The sequence below is a fragment of the Rana temporaria genome, chromosome 3 (genome assembly GCF_905171775.1).
Source record: "Rana temporaria chromosome 3, aRanTem1.1, whole genome shotgun sequence".
Lineage (NCBI taxonomy): Eukaryota > Metazoa > Chordata > Amphibia > Anura > Ranidae > Rana > Rana temporaria.
In genome coordinates this window covers 271487945-271505934 of record NC_053491.1, presented here as the reverse complement: position 1 = coordinate 271505934, position 17990 = coordinate 271487945, and positions in this window count along the sequence as shown.

Genomic DNA, 17990 nt, shown 5'->3' with positions numbered 1-17990 from the left:
GCGTAGGGATATTCACATTATTTACTGTGAGTTATTGCTTACTACACATTTGCTGCTTAGTAAACATTGGTCAGCATTATATTAATGGCTTTATAAACAGACAGATTAGCAACAAATGTCATCAAATGTGCAAAAGGGTCCAGGTCAGGTCAACATGCCTTGATTAATTAGAGTTTTATAAATCTCCCCCTTATGTTAGTCAATGTTACCGATGAAAAAAATGAAATTTTTGAAATATTTACCTTTCAAAATATAGTCATACATTTTCTTCTATTCCTTTCAAACAATGTATTTATTCTCTTGCCACTTATTTACTTTATGTTGAAATAAGTATATACCCGTAATTATGTATTTAAAGAAAAGGAAAAGATTACTTAACCAGCAGGAATGTCTCACATTAGTATGGTGTGTCTCAACTTTATTAAAATATGTACCTCTTTATGAAACCACTGTTTACCAAGAAATCCTGTTGTGAATCACCTAATCTAAAATACTGAGTGGGTGCATGTATTAATGTACCTTTTAAATGTCTACAACTATTTAAAAACAAAATGGAGAGTTATGAAAACAACCAAATGTACATACTTATATAATTTTTATACACAGTATGATTTATTATTTTCCAAAATGCTAAACTGCTGTGATTATCTTCCAATAAGACACAACTGTACCACCTGGGGTATACCTAACATAGGCTGAGAACCAGTGTAGTAGCATGTTTTAGGCTTAGAACACTTCTAATATATTAATACATCTATTATTTGCTTCTACAATAATTATTACTATATTTTATACTGAAAAAATAAAGACACATGGCAATCTTTGAATAGTTAGATTTAAAGATATAAGTGGAGATAAATCTATAAAATCGAATATAGATAATTATATGGCATAGGGAATATAGTGATTTGGGTGAATTTTTTATTTAACTGGTTATTATTCCCATATAACCATGACATTTGCCCCACAATCCCCAATAAAAAAAATATTTGCATGCATATTCTCCCCTTCTCTTGCAACATTTGGAATGCCTGCTCTGGCTGCAACAAACTCACTTCTCTCCATGACCTCTTCATAGCTAACTCATTTAATCTACTTGCCATTAGGGAAAAGCCGAACACCCCCTGGTTCGGTTCGCACCAGAACATGCAAACAGGCAAAAAATGTGTTTGAAAACATAAACACTGTTAAAGTCTATGGAACACGAACATGAAAAATCAAAAGTGCTAATAAAGGTTAATATGCAAGTAAGACCTTCAGGTCTGGTATGGACATTAACCACTTGCCTACAGGGCACTTTCACCCCCTTCCTGCCCAATCCTTTTTTTAGCTTTCAGCACTGTCACACTTTGAATGACAATTGCGCGGTCATGCAACGCTGTACCCAAATGAAATGTTTAAACATTTTCCCCACAAATAGAGCTTTCTTTTGGTGGTATTTGATCACCTCTGCGTTTTTTATTTATTGCGCTATAAACAAAAGAAGGGGGACAAGTTTGAAAAAAACACAATGGCCCAGATTCTCAAAGGGCTTATGACGGCGCAACGCAATGTGCGCCGTCGTAAGTCCTAATCTGGGCCGTCATATCTATGCGACTGATTCTTAGAATCAGTTACGCATAGATAACCATTAGATCTGACAGGCGTAAGGCTCTTACGCTGTCAGATCTTAAATGCAATTTATTTTTTCGCCGCTAGGTGTCGCCTCCGTCGTTTCCCCGGTCAAGTATGCAAATTAGCAAAATACGCGAATTCCCGAACGTACGCACAGTCGACACAGTGAAGTTACGACGTTTACGTTAGATTTGCGTCGCGTAAAGTTGCCCCTGCTATATGAGGGGCAACCAATGTTAAGTATGGTAGTCGTTCCCGCGTTGAAATTTAAAAATTGACGTTGTTTGCGTAAGTCGTCCGTGAATGGGGCTGGACGCCATTTACGTTCACGTCAAAGCCAATGACGTCCTTGCGACGTCATTTAGCACAATGCACGTCGGGAAATTTTAGGGACGGCGCATGCGCAGTACGTTCGGCGCGGGAACGCACCTAATTTAAATGATCCACGCCCCCTACCCGGCTCATTTGAATTAGGCGGGCTTGCGCAGGGGGATTTACGCTACGCCACCGCAACTTTACAGGCAAGTTCTTTGTGAATAAAGCACTTGCCTGTAAAACTTGCGGCGGCATAATGTAAATGACATATGTTACGCCGCCGCAGTTTTACGCCCAGATACGAGAATCTGGGCCATAATTTTTTACTTTTTGCTATAATAAATATCCAATTATTTTTTTAAAACACATTTTTTTCCTCATGAGGAATGATGATGTGATAAAGGGTGCTTCTAATACAATCACTGAAAGTGCAAAGAGTGATCTATGAAAATAATATGTATATGTTTATAACCTTGTTTAACCACTTAAGGAGCTTGGCTGTTTTTCAGATTTGGCGTTTACAAGACTAAAACTTATTTAAAACCCCCAAACATTATATATATATTTTTTCTAACACCCTAGAGAATAAAATGGCGGTCATTTCAATACTTTTTGTCACACTGTATTTGCGCAGCGATCTTACAAGCACACTTTTTTTGGAAACAAATCACTTTTTTAATTAAAAAATAAGACAACTGTAAAGTTAGCCCAATTTTTTTATATAGTGTGAAAGATAATGTTACGCCGAGTAAAATGATACCCAATATGTCACGCTTCAAAATTGTGCCCGCTCGTGGAATGGCATCAAACTTTTACCCTTAAAAATCTCCATAGGCGACGTTTAAAACATTCTATAGGTTGCATCTTTTGAGCTACAGAGGAGGTCTAGGGTTAGAATTATTGCTCCCGCTCTAACGATCGCGGTGATACATCACTTGTGTGGTTTGAACGCCGTTTTCATATGCGGGCGATACTCACGTATGCATTTTCTTCTGCGCGCAAGCTCGTTGGGACGGGTTGCTTTATTTATTTTTATTTATTTTATTAATTTTTACACTGAAAAAAACGAAAAACAATGGATCACTTTTATTCCTATTACAAGGAATGTAAACATCCCTTGTAATAGAAAAAAACATGACAGGTCCTCTTAAATATGAGATCTGGGGTCAAAAAGACCTCAGATCTCATATTTAGAATTAATATTTAGAATAAAAAAAAAAAAAAAATTGTCATTTGAAAAAATGACAACAAGAAAATTTTTTGTTAAGAAGCATGGGCGGAAGTGACGTTTTGATGTCACTTCCGTCCCCTGCTATGCTATGGGGATGGGTGGGGGCCATCTTGCACTCACTCGCATTCACAGCAAGCAGGAGAGAGGACCCGATTGCCTCCCCCACTGCCGACGGCTCCGGTAAGTGGCAGAGGGCCGCCGCCGATAACAGTGATCTTGTGGCGAATCCACCACAGAGACCACCGTTATCGTTAACAGGACTGCTTAAGGAAAAGATGGATATGTCAGTTGTGGCAGCAGCTGCTGCCGTTACCGAGATATCCACCTTTAAAAACAGGGCGTATATAGTCGTGAGCGGGTCCTTAAGTGGTTAAATGTGTATTAGCAAATTGCTTCACTTTATACATGTGCACAAATGTTAAAAAAAAAAATTATATATAGTTTATAATTACTCAAAACAAATATGTCATAAAAAGTTCAAAACTTATGTCATAAAAAGCTCCAGAAATCGTTTTGAATGATTCTGCTCCAAACACTACAGTATTGAGATTGATGCGTTCCACTCTCATAAGTAAAGGTCCTAAAAACAAGCTGCGTTTATTTTGAGCTTGCTTTGCAGATGTGGGTGATTAAAGCGGAGAATAGAACACTGGATATTGAAACCAAAGGAAATACATATACTGTATATTAGTAATGATTGTTGGTATCACATTTTAATTACAATTGCAAAAGATTCATTAATCTTTCTAATATATCCTAATATAACCTGTTTTATACACTGCAGCAATGCATGGAGGGGGGGGGGGTTATAAGGGGAGAGGAAAGAGAAGAATAAGAACTTCACTTGGTATAGACTGCGGGGCACACACCATTTTTTGTTTTATGTTTTTTTATCTATATTACAGAGAGCCAACAATACATTACAGTCGGGAGCAATTTTAAATAATTTCATCCATTTTGCTGTGGGACTGTAAAACACATTGGAAAGATGTTCTACTTTACATGCAGACCAAGGGAATCCCCCAGGCACAATATTTAAAGAATTATTTCATTTTAAAGTTTCACTTTAAGCATTATTAACCACTTAACACCCGCCCGCCGTCAAATGACGGCGGGAGGAATGCTCTATTGTTCTGACAGGACGTCATATGATGTCCTGTCATTTAAAGCCTCTAGGTGGCGTGCGCGCTCCCGTCGCGTCACTGGGAACACAATGAGTGTGCCCGGCGGCCGTGATGGCCGCCGGGCACCCGCGATTGCCCAGTAACTGAGCAGGGACGTGGAGCTCTGTGTGTAAACACAGAGCTCCACGTCCTGTCAGGGAGAGGAGACCAATGCTGTGTCCCTTGTACATAGGGACACAGATCTGTCACCTCCCCCAGTCACCCCCCTCTCCCTACAGTTAGAACACTCAATAGGCTACACATTTAACCCCTTCCTCGCCCCTAGTGGTTAAACCTTCCCTGCCAGTCAAATTTATACAGTAATCAATGCATATTTATAGCACTGTTCACTGTATAAATGTGAATGGTCCCAAAAATGTGTCAAAAGTGTCCAATGTGTCCGCTATAGTGTCGCAGTCCCGAAAAAAACGCAGATCACCGCCATTCTTAGTAAAAAAAAAAAAAAATCTCCTATTTTGTAGGCAATATAACTTTTGCGCAAACCAGGTTATTGCGATTTTTTTTTACCAAAAATATGTAGAATAATACGTATCGGCCTAAACTGAGAAATGTTTTTTTTTTTTTTTTGGATATTTATTATAGCAAAAAGTTAAAAATATTGTGTTTTTTTTTCAAAATTGACGCTCTTTTTTTTGTTTATAGCCCAAAAAATAAAAACCGCACAGGTGATCAAATACCACCAAAAGAAAGGTCTATTTGTGGGGAAAAAAAGGACGTCAATTTTGTTTGGGAGCCACGTTGCACAATCGCGCAATTGTCAGTTAAAGCGATGCAGTGCTGGAAGCTAAAATCTCGTCTGGGCAGGAAGGGGGTGTATGTATTTTTTTTTTTACTTTTTTGCATTGATACAGTACATGTCCCCTGGGGCAGTATCCAAGTCCCCATACACTTTTTTATGGCAATAACTTGCATATAAACCTTTAAAATTAGCACTTTTGATTTTTCCAGTTTGTGTCCTATAAACTTTAACGGTGTTTGCATGTTCGCACACATTCTTTGCCTGTTCGCATGTTCTGGTGTGAATCAAACGAGGAGGTGTTCGGCTCATCCCTAACAAGGAGTGAAGATGCGCATAACGGAACAATCCAAAGGAATCACATGTAATGTCACCAAATAGAATCAATTCTTTAGTAGAAACTGTACTAAAACTCCAGTGATACCATATGATAGTGAAGAGGGCTCTCATGGTGTAATAATTCAAATTTCTATTTAAATAAATAATTATATTGCACTTACATCTGAGAAGAACAACAATCAGCATGTGTAATATAGGAAATGCCAGTTTGCGCTCCACCTGTGTTCCAGTTGACCAGAAGTGGCATATCCCGAGAACACTACCCAACACCGTTTAGTCAGCCCACATCTGAAGTTATCAGATTACAATCAGATTTCAAGGGGTTGTTATGGGCGCTAAATATGTACCCAGTAGGGATGAGCTTCAAGTTCGAGTCGAACTCATGTTCAGCTCGAACATTGCCTGTTCGCCGAACAGCGAACAATTTGGGGTGTTCGGGGCAAATTTGAAAAGCCGCAGAACACCCTGGAAAAGTCTATGGTAGAAATCTAAAGTGCTAATTTTAAAGGCTTATATGCAAGTTATTGTCATAAAAAGTGTTTGGGGACCTGGGTCCTGCCCCAGGGGACATGAATCAATGCAAAAAAACAAAAAAAAATGGCAGTTTTTTCAGTAGTGATTTTAATAATGCTTAAAGTGAAACAATAAAAGTGAAATATTCCTTTACATTTCGTAACCTAGGGGGTGTGTAAAGTTTGCCTGTAAAGCATCACTTGTTTCCCGTGCTTAGAACTGTCCCTGCACAAAGTGTCATTTCTGAAGGATAAAAAGTCATTTAAAATCACTGCTCCTGAAAAAACTGCAGTTTTTAAAACTTTTTTTGCATTGATACATGTCCCCAGGGGCAGGACCCGGTCCCCAAACACTTTTTAGAACAATAACTTGCATATTAGCCTTTAAAATTAGCTCTTTAGATTTCAAACGTTCCATAGACTTCAATGGGGTTCTAAAGTTCACACAAGCTGTCACGTCCCTGGAGTTAGAGCCTGATGTGCGGAGGATGGCCTCTCTTACAGCTCTGACTCTGAGCTCCTGATAGAGCAGACAGGAAGCTCAAGAGTACAAAGTCGCATGAGTACCTGGCAGGATCGCTGATGAGTCACTGGGCTGGAGTCGCTGAAGGGACAGCAGGACGACACTGGTGCAGGAGAGGCCCAGGAGCAGCTGTCAGCAGATAGCAGAAGTAGGCAGGCCGGGTCATACACTATCGGGCACATCAGAAACCAAAGCGGAGGCAGGAGCTAAGTCAAGGTGCAGGCCGGGTAGGTATTGGGCTGGCAGCGAGGTAGCAGGAGCGGCAGGCGGAAGCAGGGTCAAACAAGCTGGGTCGGGTGCAGGCAGAGAGTAGGAGGGTCAGAGACAAGCCAGGTCGGATAAACAGAAACAGGAATCAGGATAACAGGATCAGGTACACTAAACGCTATAGAACGGACAGCACCTGAGTCCGGGAAGTGGCCCAGTTTAAATAGCCTGTCTGGCGCCAAACGCTCAGGAGGTGCACGCCGCGGCACTGCGCGAATGCGCGCCAACGGCGCTCCCGCAGGAACAGAAGTCAGTGGCCGACTTCTACGGCCGCCATTTTGGGCACTGGCATGCCCTTCCTGACACAAACTTTTGGTCTGTTCGCAGGTTCTGGTGCGAACTGAATGAGGGGGGTGTTCGGCTCATCCCTAGTACCCAGTACTGTAAACCTCCTGTTGAGACAATGAGAAGAAAAAGTAATATTCAGAAGAAATATGCCAGAGCTAATTCTTTTTAAGAAGTTTATAGATGACATTGGGATCCTATGGAGAGGAAGTGGGAATACTTTGAAAGATATTCCAGAATACATCAACACAAATTAATATTGGTTGGTATTTACTGGTAATTGGGACAAGTTGTCAATTAATTTTTTCGAGATGGTTCTCTTCAAGCATGATGGATATGTTTACACTAAAACGTTCTTCAAGGAAACTGATCAAAACAGTTATATCCCCAACCAGCTGTCACCATCTGAAGTAACTAGGGGGTATCCCTAAGGGCCAATTAATGCAATCAGATGCCTTAATTGAGAGGTTCAGGAATAAAGGGTACAATAAGGGAATATTAAAATCAATATTAAATATCAACACAAAAGCAGGTTAAAGAAATGCATAGGGAATCATTATTAGATAAATTAAAAGATAAAAGAAAAATGGTATGAGACAACTTTTCTAACAGATTTCACTAGAGACTATAAATCAATTAAAAAAATATCAATATAAATCAAATAATTAAGAAATTGTGACAGACCCCCGTACTCAAGATGAGTCTGTCCACCATATCGCTCCTCTGTCCAGTACCACACAATCCAAGACCCCTTAGCTTTCCCATTCACTAGTCGTAGCTCAGTGTAGAGTTAAACATCAGACAGTTTATTAGACCCAAAATACAAGTCTTATATACAATTAAAGAGGAGGTCCCTACCTCCTGCTCATATTACTTTAACAATACATCTGTAAATCAGAAACTTAAATTAACATGAGCTAATTAACTAATCCCTTAAAGCAGCGGATGTGACTCCCTAACTACAATACACATTATCATACACATCAACACAGAACTCCTTCATACAATTTCAGGGTTAATTAGCACAACCAACAATGGGTGAAAGACTCTTATATAGTTATACTAGACTCATTTACATTATAGAAGACAACAGACAGGTGGCTGGAGTTGACATCAGCATATTCTAACAGTATGTGTCGCAACATTATGAATCAGTCACTATTTCTAAAATGGCATATACAGGGTTCCTAGAGTCTGTGTGTCTTGGGGGGACATGGACCTGAATCCAAAGTAACACCACCTCAACGGTCCCCAGGCATAAAGCTCACAAATAGCACCCCCCTCCCCCAAATGCCAGGGCCCATGATCGGTATGCAAGAGGCTAGCATTCAGTCCCCTCCAAAAGCCTCTGTCCCGGCTAGGTCTGTCACAGAAATATTGGCCCATTTTGCTGAGAGATAAAACTTGAAATTGTCTTCTTCCTAAAAAAAAAAAAAATATTTATCGGAGAGCCCAAAATCTGAGGAATATCCTAATGTCCTGGACCCACCCAAGAGACTGTTCACATTCTTGGACCAGACTGGTTTCTTCTATTGTGGTAGATGTGTGGGGTGTAAAACCATAAAAAAAGAGAAAAGGGAAATGAAATATGTTTAAATTAAATAGTCTGAGTAGAGAGTTTAAAATTAAGAAATGTATAACCTGTCAGACCACCCATGTCACCTATCTTGCAGCCTTTCCATGTGGGTTGAAAAATGTAGGTAGTACAATGAGAACATTGGGAGTAAGGATCAATGAACAGATTAAGAATATCAAAAAAGTATTCCTCAAACATAGTTTATCAAAGCACTTCAGATTATACCGCAATCAAAACCCCAGTCTATTAGAGTTCTGTGGGATAGATAGGGTAGAGAATTACTGGAGGGGCATCAATATGAACCAAGCTGTTTCTAGGAATGAAACAAAATGGATATTTGATTTAAAGTCCTACAGGTTTGAACATAGATATTGATTTTAATTGTTTATATACAAAAGTGGGACTGAATTTATATACAAAAGTGGGGCTGCATTTATATACAAAAGTGGGGCTGTGTTCATATATACAGTGGGGCTGCATTCATATGTACAGTGAGGCTGCAATGATAGGCACTGATGAGGCTGCATTGATCTCTTGTAACATGTCTTCAGTCTCTGACCATCTCTTGTACCATGTCTCCAGTCTCTGACCATCCATTGTACCATGACCATCCCTTGTACCACGTCTGCAGTCTCTGACCATCCCTTGTACCATGTCTGCAGTCTCTGACCATCTCTTGTACCATGTCTGCAGTCTCTGACCACCCCTTGTACCATGTCTGCAGTCTCTGACCATATCTTGTACCATGTCTGCAGTCTCTGACCATCTCTTGTACCATGTCTGCAGTCTCTGACCATCTCCTGTACCAAGTCTGCAGTCTCTGACTATCTCTTGTACCATGTCTGCAATCTCTGACCATCTCTTGTACTATGTCTGCAGTTTCTGACCATCTCTTGTACCATGTCTACAGTCTCTGACCATCTCTTGTACCATGTCTGCAGTCTCTGACCATCCCTTGTACCACGTCTGCAGTCTCTGACCATCTCGTGTACCATGTCTGCAGTCTCTGACCATCTCTTGTACCATGTCTGCATTCTCTGACCATCTCTTGTACCACGTCTGCAGTCTCTGACCATCTCTTGTACCACGTCTGCAGTCTCTGACCATCTCTTGTACCATGTCTGCAGTCCCTGACAATCGTCTACAAACTATGGGATAGATTTATGGCATTTATATTTAAATATTTTTTACTAGTAATGGCGGCGATCATTGATTTTTTAGCGGTACTGCAACATCGCAGCGGACACACCGGACACCAAATTGAGTTCTGTAAGCAACACTTTATTTTCTGGCAGTGCCCCTCCCGAGACTAGACTCTGGATCCGCCCTTGGTTAAGGCATAGGTTTATGAGAGTATAGACAACCAGTATATAAGAAACTTCATGTCATTCAGCTACCAATACAGTTCTGATTAAGATTTTCATGGTTAACACCTTCATATGACAGTCACTTTCTACGTTCATCTAAGTATGCCTGTCTGCTGGGCTTGGATTATTTTAGGCACATGTTTCTCCATCCTCTAACCATCTATCCCACACCTTTGAGTACTTATGTGCACACTTTCTATGGGCATAGACTCATTTTTTAAATGGTAGTGCATCATTAACCTCCCTCTTCCATTGGCGTATGGAGGGAGGCTGAGCCTGCATCCATCCCATGCCATTGGTACTTTGGCCAAGTACCAACAATGAGGGAATGGTTTTAGATAGAGATGAGCCGAACACCCCCCCTCGTTCGGTTTGCACCAGAACCTTCGAACGGACCGACCATTCGCGTGAACATTTAGAACCCCATTGACGTCTTTGGGACTCGAACATTCAAATTCAAAAGTTCTAATTTTAAAGCCTAATATGCAAGTTATTGTCATAAAACACCTTTGAGAACCCGGGTCTTGCCCCAGGGAACATGTATCAATGGAAAAAAGGTTGTTTTTCTGGAGCAGTGATTTTAATGATGCTTAACCACTTAACCCCCAGACCATATTGCTGGTCAAAGACCAGAGTACTTTTTGCGATTCGGCACTGCGTCGCTTTAACTGACAATTGCGCGGTCGTGCGACATGGCTCCCAAACAAAATTAGCGTCCTTCTTTTCCCACAAATAGAGCTTTCTTTTGGTGGTATTTGATCACCTCTGCGGTTTTTAGTTTTTGCGCTATAAACAAAAATAGAGCGACAATTTTGAAAAAAATGAATATTTATTTACTTTTTGCTGTAATAAATATCCCCCAAAAATATATAAAAAAACAGGGCCATATTCACAGAAAAAGTACGCCGGAGTATCTACTGAACAAATTTGCCACATCGTATCTTTATTTGTAATTTATGAACAAAGATACGACGGCTTTTGGCTAAGATCCGACAGGTGTACGGCTTCGTACGCCTTTCCGATCGTAGGTGTAATTTTCCGGCGGCCGCTGGGTGGAGTTCGCGTCGTTTTCCAGCATTGGGTATGCAAATTAGCTGTTTACGGCGATCCACGAAGGTACGCACGTTTGTCGCATTCTCTTACGTCGTCGCTAGTCGGTTTTTGCCGTCGCAAACATAAGCCTGCTTTTTCATGGCTTACATTTAGAACAGCCATGAAAAAAAAATTATATATGTTTTTGGGGGATATTTACTACAGCAAAAAGTAAAAAATATTGCATTTTTTTCAAAATTGTCGCTCTATTTTTGTTTATAGCGCAAAAAATAAAAACCGCAGAGGTGATCAAATACCACCAAAAGAAAGCTCTATTTGTGGGGAAAAAAGACGCCATTTTTGTTTGGGAGCCACATCGCACGACCGCGCAATTGTCAGTTAAAGCGACGCAGTGCCGAATTGTAAAAGCGCCTTTGGGCATTTAGCAGCATATTGGTCCGGGGCTTAAGTGGTTAAAGTATGGCCATCGTTCCCGCGTTGAATTTCAATTATATTTTTTTTTGCGTAAGACGTCCGGGAATACAAAACAACCTAACGTACGTCGCCGTTCAAAAAATACGTTGGGGCGCCGTAATTTCGCGCAAAGCACGGCGGGAAATTTTCACACGGAGCATGCGTAGAACGTTCGGAGCGGGAGCGCACCTAATTTAAATGACACACGCCCCATTTGAATTAGGCGGGCTTGCGCCGGACGGCTTTACGTTACACCGCCGTAAGTTTACACGCAAGTGCTTGGTGAATCAGGCACTTGCACTGAAAAATTGCGGCGGTGTAACGTAAAGACGATACGTTACGCCGCCGCAGATCTCTGTGAATCTGGCCCACAATTTTTTTCCTCAGTTTAGGCCGATACGTATTCTTCTACATATTTTTCGTAAAAAAAATTGCAATAAGCGTTTATTGATTGGTTTGCGCAAAAGTTATAGCGTTTACAAAATAGGGGGTATTTTTATGGAATTTTTATTAATATTTTTTTTACTAGTAATGGCGGTGATTAGCGGTTTTTTTCGGTACTGCGACATTATGGCGGACACTTCGGACACTTTTGACACATTTTTGGGACCATTGGCATTTTTATAGCGATCAGTGCTATAAAAATGCATTGGATTACTATAAAAATGCCACTGGCAGTGAAGGGGTTAACACTAGGGGGCGGGGAAGGGGTTAAGTATGTCCCTGGGTGTGTTCTTACTGTGGGGGGGGTGGCCTCACTAGGGGTAATCACTGATCTTCTGTTCATACATTGTATGAACAGAGGATTAGCATTTCCCCCCCTGACAGGACTGGGAGCTGTGTGTTTACACACACAGCTCCCGGTCCCCGCTCTGTAACGAGCGATCGCGTGTGCCCGGCGGCGATCGTGCCCGCCGCGCACGCGCGCCCCTAGTTTCCTGCGAGAGAGCCGACGTAGAGCTACGGGCTCTCGCGCAGGAGAGCCAACCTGCCGCCGTAGAATGACGGCGGCAGGTCGGCAAGTAGTTACGTCCGGCAAGGTCTGGCGGCTGCCAAGCCTTTAGCCGAGGATCCACCCTGCGCATGCACCGCTGCAATTAGCGGCTCATTGTGAGGGGAATAGCTCCTAAACTGTATAGGTTTAGGAGATATTATTTTTACCTACAGGTAAAAGGGCAAACCAGCAGCCATTAACCACTTTATGAATAAAATCAATAAGTCATTTTTTTTTCAATCTGGGTCATATGATTTTGTATCTATAGCACAGACCAGCAGGAGGGAAGCAGGTCATATGCCCTGTGACATCATTAGGCCTTTCCCAGGCCATACAAAGACAAAGTAGATCTGTCAGTCAAGAGTCCAATTTACCCACCAATGCCTTTAAGTGGTAAAATCCTTGACTGACAGTTCCAACCACTTTGCGCAGCCTGGGGGAGGACCTGGTGACATCACAGTACATATGACCCACTCCAGGTTAGCCCCACCTAATAGTGAAATACAGCTAGGGTATTTCCTCACATAAAAGAGAGGGAACATGCATACTAGCAATGTAACAATGGATGCACTACACAATCACAGGCTGCAGCAAGGACACAGACAGGAGGGGACAGGAAAATCCAGGATCACCCAGGTTTTTTTGCAGCATACAGAAAACAAATACTCTAGTGCAGTGATGGCGAACCTTGGTGTTGTAATATTAATATAAATGTGTAGGTATTTAAAATATTGTGTTATATGTATGGCATGGTATTTATGTGTTACATACAGGCATTCAAGGTTACTTATCAAAAGTTGTTTGCTGACCAAAAGGGTTAGTGGCCAAACACAGATCAAGAGGTACAGAGGACCCTTTGATGTGTTAATCTTATCTAAGACTACCTAGGTGTGTGAGATGGCCTGGTACTTCCTTATATACATAAGGAAGAATTTATTGATGGTAATTAGACTTGAGGGGGTTTTTCATTCAGGGAAACATTTGGTTGACCTGGAAGAACCACTCCCTCCAGTGTAAGACCAGTATTTGAGAAAGTCAAGCTGGCATTCAGCTGGTCTTGTGACTGAGAAATATGGCACATGTCTAGGAAGAGATTTGAATTATATACTCTGTTGGATTTGTATCATCTGTGGAATTTGGACTTTGTTCGTTATTGGAAGTTAATTAAAAATGCGTTCTCCGGAGAGCCTGTGTGTTGCTGCGAAACAACATAATTTATAGTCATCATACTAACACCTAAACATCAATTATCTAACCGGAGGACTACTTTGTTTGGTTCAGCTATGATGGGAACAATGCATGATGGACATTGTAGTACAGCGAGACATAGACTCTATTATTGCAGATGGCAAATAGACTACAATGCCCACAGTGCCAGTGTGCTACCAAGGTGCATTGTGCCACGCATAGCCTGCTGGGAGATGTTATTTAAGGCTAGGCGAGGCCTTGTTTCGGGCTCTTGGGATGCCATCTCTCAACAGGCAAGAGGACTTCAGTGGGAGTGCTAGGCTGGAGAATCCTGGGCCTAAATTTGCAGAGACCGGATCGCCTGACTGAGGGATCCTTCCCACAGCTTTGCTGACCGGACCAGGGAGAGGAACCAACCTCCACTACACAGCATCTGGAGTCACCTATCCACCAGCACCTTGTGAGCGGCTGCACGGAGGACCAGGGACCACAAGCTATGGAGACACTGAGAACCAAGAGGCAGTGGCGTACTAAGTGGGGGTCAGGGGGGCGGGGGCCGCACCGGGGTGCCACACACTGGGGGTGGCAGGCCGGCACCCCCCCTCCATGACTGAAGCCGTGACATCGCCGCAGAGTGACTTTAGGCAACTACAGGGAGACTCAAGGGAGCTCCTGTGGTGATACCACGATACAAAGGGGGGTGCAGGGTGACACTGCTGCACCATCCATCCCCTTCTCTCACGGCCCCGGGCACCTGACGTGACACAGGCACAGCCAAGTGAAGCCACCTCCCCCTCCTCTCTTTTTCTATGTACAGAGAAGGAGGGAACCTTCTGTGCATGTGCCGCTCTGATCTGCATGTGAGGTACTGATTGGGGAGGGGGGTTTGCACTGGGGTTTTTTTTGCACTGGGGGGGTCTCTGCACTTAGGGGGGTCTCTGCACTGGGGGGCTCTCTGCACTGAGTGGGGTCTGTGCACTGAGGGGGGTGTCTCTGCACTGAGGGGGGTCTCTGCACTGAGGGGTGTCTCTGCACTGAGGGGGGTGTCTCTGAACTGAGGGGGGTCTCTGCACTGGGGGGTCTCTGCACTGAGTGGGGTCTCTGCACTGAGGGGGTGTCTCTGCACTGAGGGGGGTGTCTCTGCACTGAGGGGGGTCTCTGCACTGAGGGTGTTTTCACTGAGGGTGGTCTCTGCACTGGGGTGGTTTGCACTGGGGGGGTTTTCACTGGGCGGGGTCTCTGCACTGAGGGGGGTCTCTGCACTGGGGGGTCTCTGCACTGAGGGGGGTCTCTTCACTGGGGGTTTGCACTGAGGGGGGTCTCTGCACTAGGGGGGTTTGCACTGAAGGGGGTCTCTGCACTGAGGGGGTTTGCACGGGGGGGTTTGAACTGAGGGGGTCTCTGCACTAAGGGGGGTGTGAAATGAAGGGTATGTGAACTGAAGGGGGGGTGAACTAAAGGGGGTCTGCACTGAAAAGAGTCTGTGTAACATGCAGGGGGTCCAGAGCTATGGGGGGCTGTATAATGTAAAGGGGTTCAGAGGTGATGGGGGCTGTGTAATGTAAAGGGGTCCAGTGATGCAGGGTGCTGTGTAATGTAAAGGAGTCCAGAGGTGCAGGGTGATATGTAATGTAAAAGGGTCCAGAGGTGCAGGGTGATATGTAATGTAAAAGGGTCCAGAGGTGCAGGGTGCTGTGTAATGTAAAGGGGTCCCGAGGTGCAGGGTGCTGTGTAATGTAAAGGGGTCCAGAGGTGCAGGGTGCTGTGTAATGTAAAGGGGTGCAGAGGTGCAGGGGCTGTGTAATGTAAAGGGGTCCAGAGGGGTCCAGAGATGCAGGGTTCTGTGTAATGAAAAGGGGTCCAGAGGTGCAGGGTGCTGTGTAATGTAAAGGGGTGCAGAGTGCTGTGTAATGTAAAGGGGTCCAGAGGTGCAGGGTGCTGTGTAATGTAAAGGGGTCCAGAGGTGCAGGGTGCAGTGTAATGTAAAGGGGTGGTGAGGGGGTACACAGTAGTAACAAAGAGATATTGAAGGATGCAGAGGGCACAGTGGGGTGTTTTTACATTTTAACGTGGGGGGTGCCAGATATTGGATCCGCCCCGGGTAGCAAATGCTCTAGGTACGCTCCTGCCAAGAGGATCCAGACGTAGCATACCGGCGAGGTGAGGCCTCATCTGGTGAGAGGGCACCTGCCCACCAACATAACTAACTGTGTTGCAGGAAGGTGCCTTCATAGTTTCACTTACACTTTCTGTAAATTGCTGTGCCACAAGTAGGGACACATTGCACACGGGAGTGACATAGCGCTTTGAAAGGAGCAGCACCCCTTTTGCCATTACATATTTTAAGTGTTTGTTCTTTTCTTCATATAACTTGTTGGATTACAAATACACAAGTGCACCAACAAAAGCTAGCAGAAGATTACTTTGAGCTTGAAGGAACAATCATTAATTCAGTTTGCTGCTCAAGCTGAGGCAACAATACCCGTATCAGTGAAACTGCTCACTGGAGGAAGCCAAAGAGCTTACAAACCCATATGTGTGATTTAACTGCTTGTATTCACTTATATTGTCATTTTGCTATCTCAGTGACCTGGGTTGGAACTGGTGGAAAGGTACCCCATTGCTGGCTTCATTGCATTGGGGGATTCCTCCACTGTGTACTTACTCAGGTCTGACCTCAGGTTGTGTTGACTAGGTCTTTTTGTACAGCCAAATTCTGAACCTGTTATATAACGATATACCATTGACTTTTACAGGGCCCTGTTTGAAGTCAAATGTTGCTTGTGTAAATTCTGTTCTATTTTCTTCACCAAGTAAACATCTTACCCTTGTTTAAACTACATCTTGTGTGGGACTCTGTCTGTTGCAGTTGTGGGCTGGTGACCAGCACCAAGGTAACAGGATTCAATTGTATATATATATATATATATATATATATATATATATATATATATATATACACATCGCAAATCTCCCCAGCTCTCCTCTCATCGCAAATCTCCCCAGCTCCCCTCTCTGTAAAAATCTCCCCAGCACACCTCTCATCACAAATCCTCCCAGCTCACCTCTCATCACAAATCCCCCCAGCTCACCTCTCATCACAAAATTCCCCAGCTCACCTCTCATCACAAATCCCCCCAGCTCCCATTTCATCACAAATCCCCCCAGCTCTCCTCTCATCACAAATCCCCCCAGCTCACCTCTCATCACAAATTGCCCCAGCTCCCCTCTCTGTACAAATCCCCCAGCTCACCTCTCTGTATAAATCTCCCCAGCTCACCTCTCATCAAAAATCCCCCCAGCTCACCTCTCATCACAAATCCCCCCAGCTCACCTCTCATCACAAATCTCCCCAGCTCCCCTCTCATCGAAAATTCCCCCAGCTCACCTCTCATCACAAATCTCCCCAGCTCCCCTCTCATTGCAAATTCCACCAGCTCATCTCTCATCACAAATCCTCCCAGCTCACCTCTCATTACAAATTGCCCAAACTCACCTCTCATCACAAATCTCCCCAGCTCCCCACTCATCACAAATCCCCCCAGCTCCCCTCTCATCACAAATTGCCCCAGCTCCCCACTCATCACAAATCCCCCCAGCTCCCCTCTCATCACAAATTCCCCTAGCTCCCCTCTCATCACAAATTGCCCCAGCTCACCTCTCATCACAAATCCCCCCAGCTCACCTCTAATTACAAATTGCCCAAGCTCACCTCTCATCACAAATCCCCCCAGCTCCCCTCTCATCACAAATCCCCCCAGCTCCCCTCTCATCACAAATTGCCCTAGCTCCCCTCTCATCGTAAATCCACCTAGCTCACCTCTCATCACAAATTGCCCACACACATACTTTCTCAGCTCCCCTCTCTGCACAAATTCCCCCAAGCTCTCCTCTGTGTACAATGTTCTCCCCTCTGCTAAACACACACAAACTTTACCTCTTGATTTCCCCTCCCCCACATACTTTAATAGTGCACTCCTCTCTGAACGAACTCTGTCTCTGCAAAAGTTCTCCCTCATGTTTCACAGTGACAGGTCCCGAGTCACCTCTTCCTCCATCATTGCACTCTGTGGTATGTGCAGACTTTTTTTTCCTGCACAGTGCAGTGGACCAGAGAGCTCCCCCTACGGTAGCACAGAGCTGAGGAGGTGTTTCAGGGCTCATCGGCTCTGTGCTACAAAGGCTGATTAGCGGCTGCAGGCATGGATGGAAGCCTCCTCCCGAATCACTGCAGCAGTTAAAGGTTGGGATCGGAAGCATTTACTAGTGATCGAGGGCAGCAGCCTGGAGTACCCAGCACAAGCACAGAAAAGCCAGTAGAGGACATGCGCTGTGCAGACAACTTCCTCTACT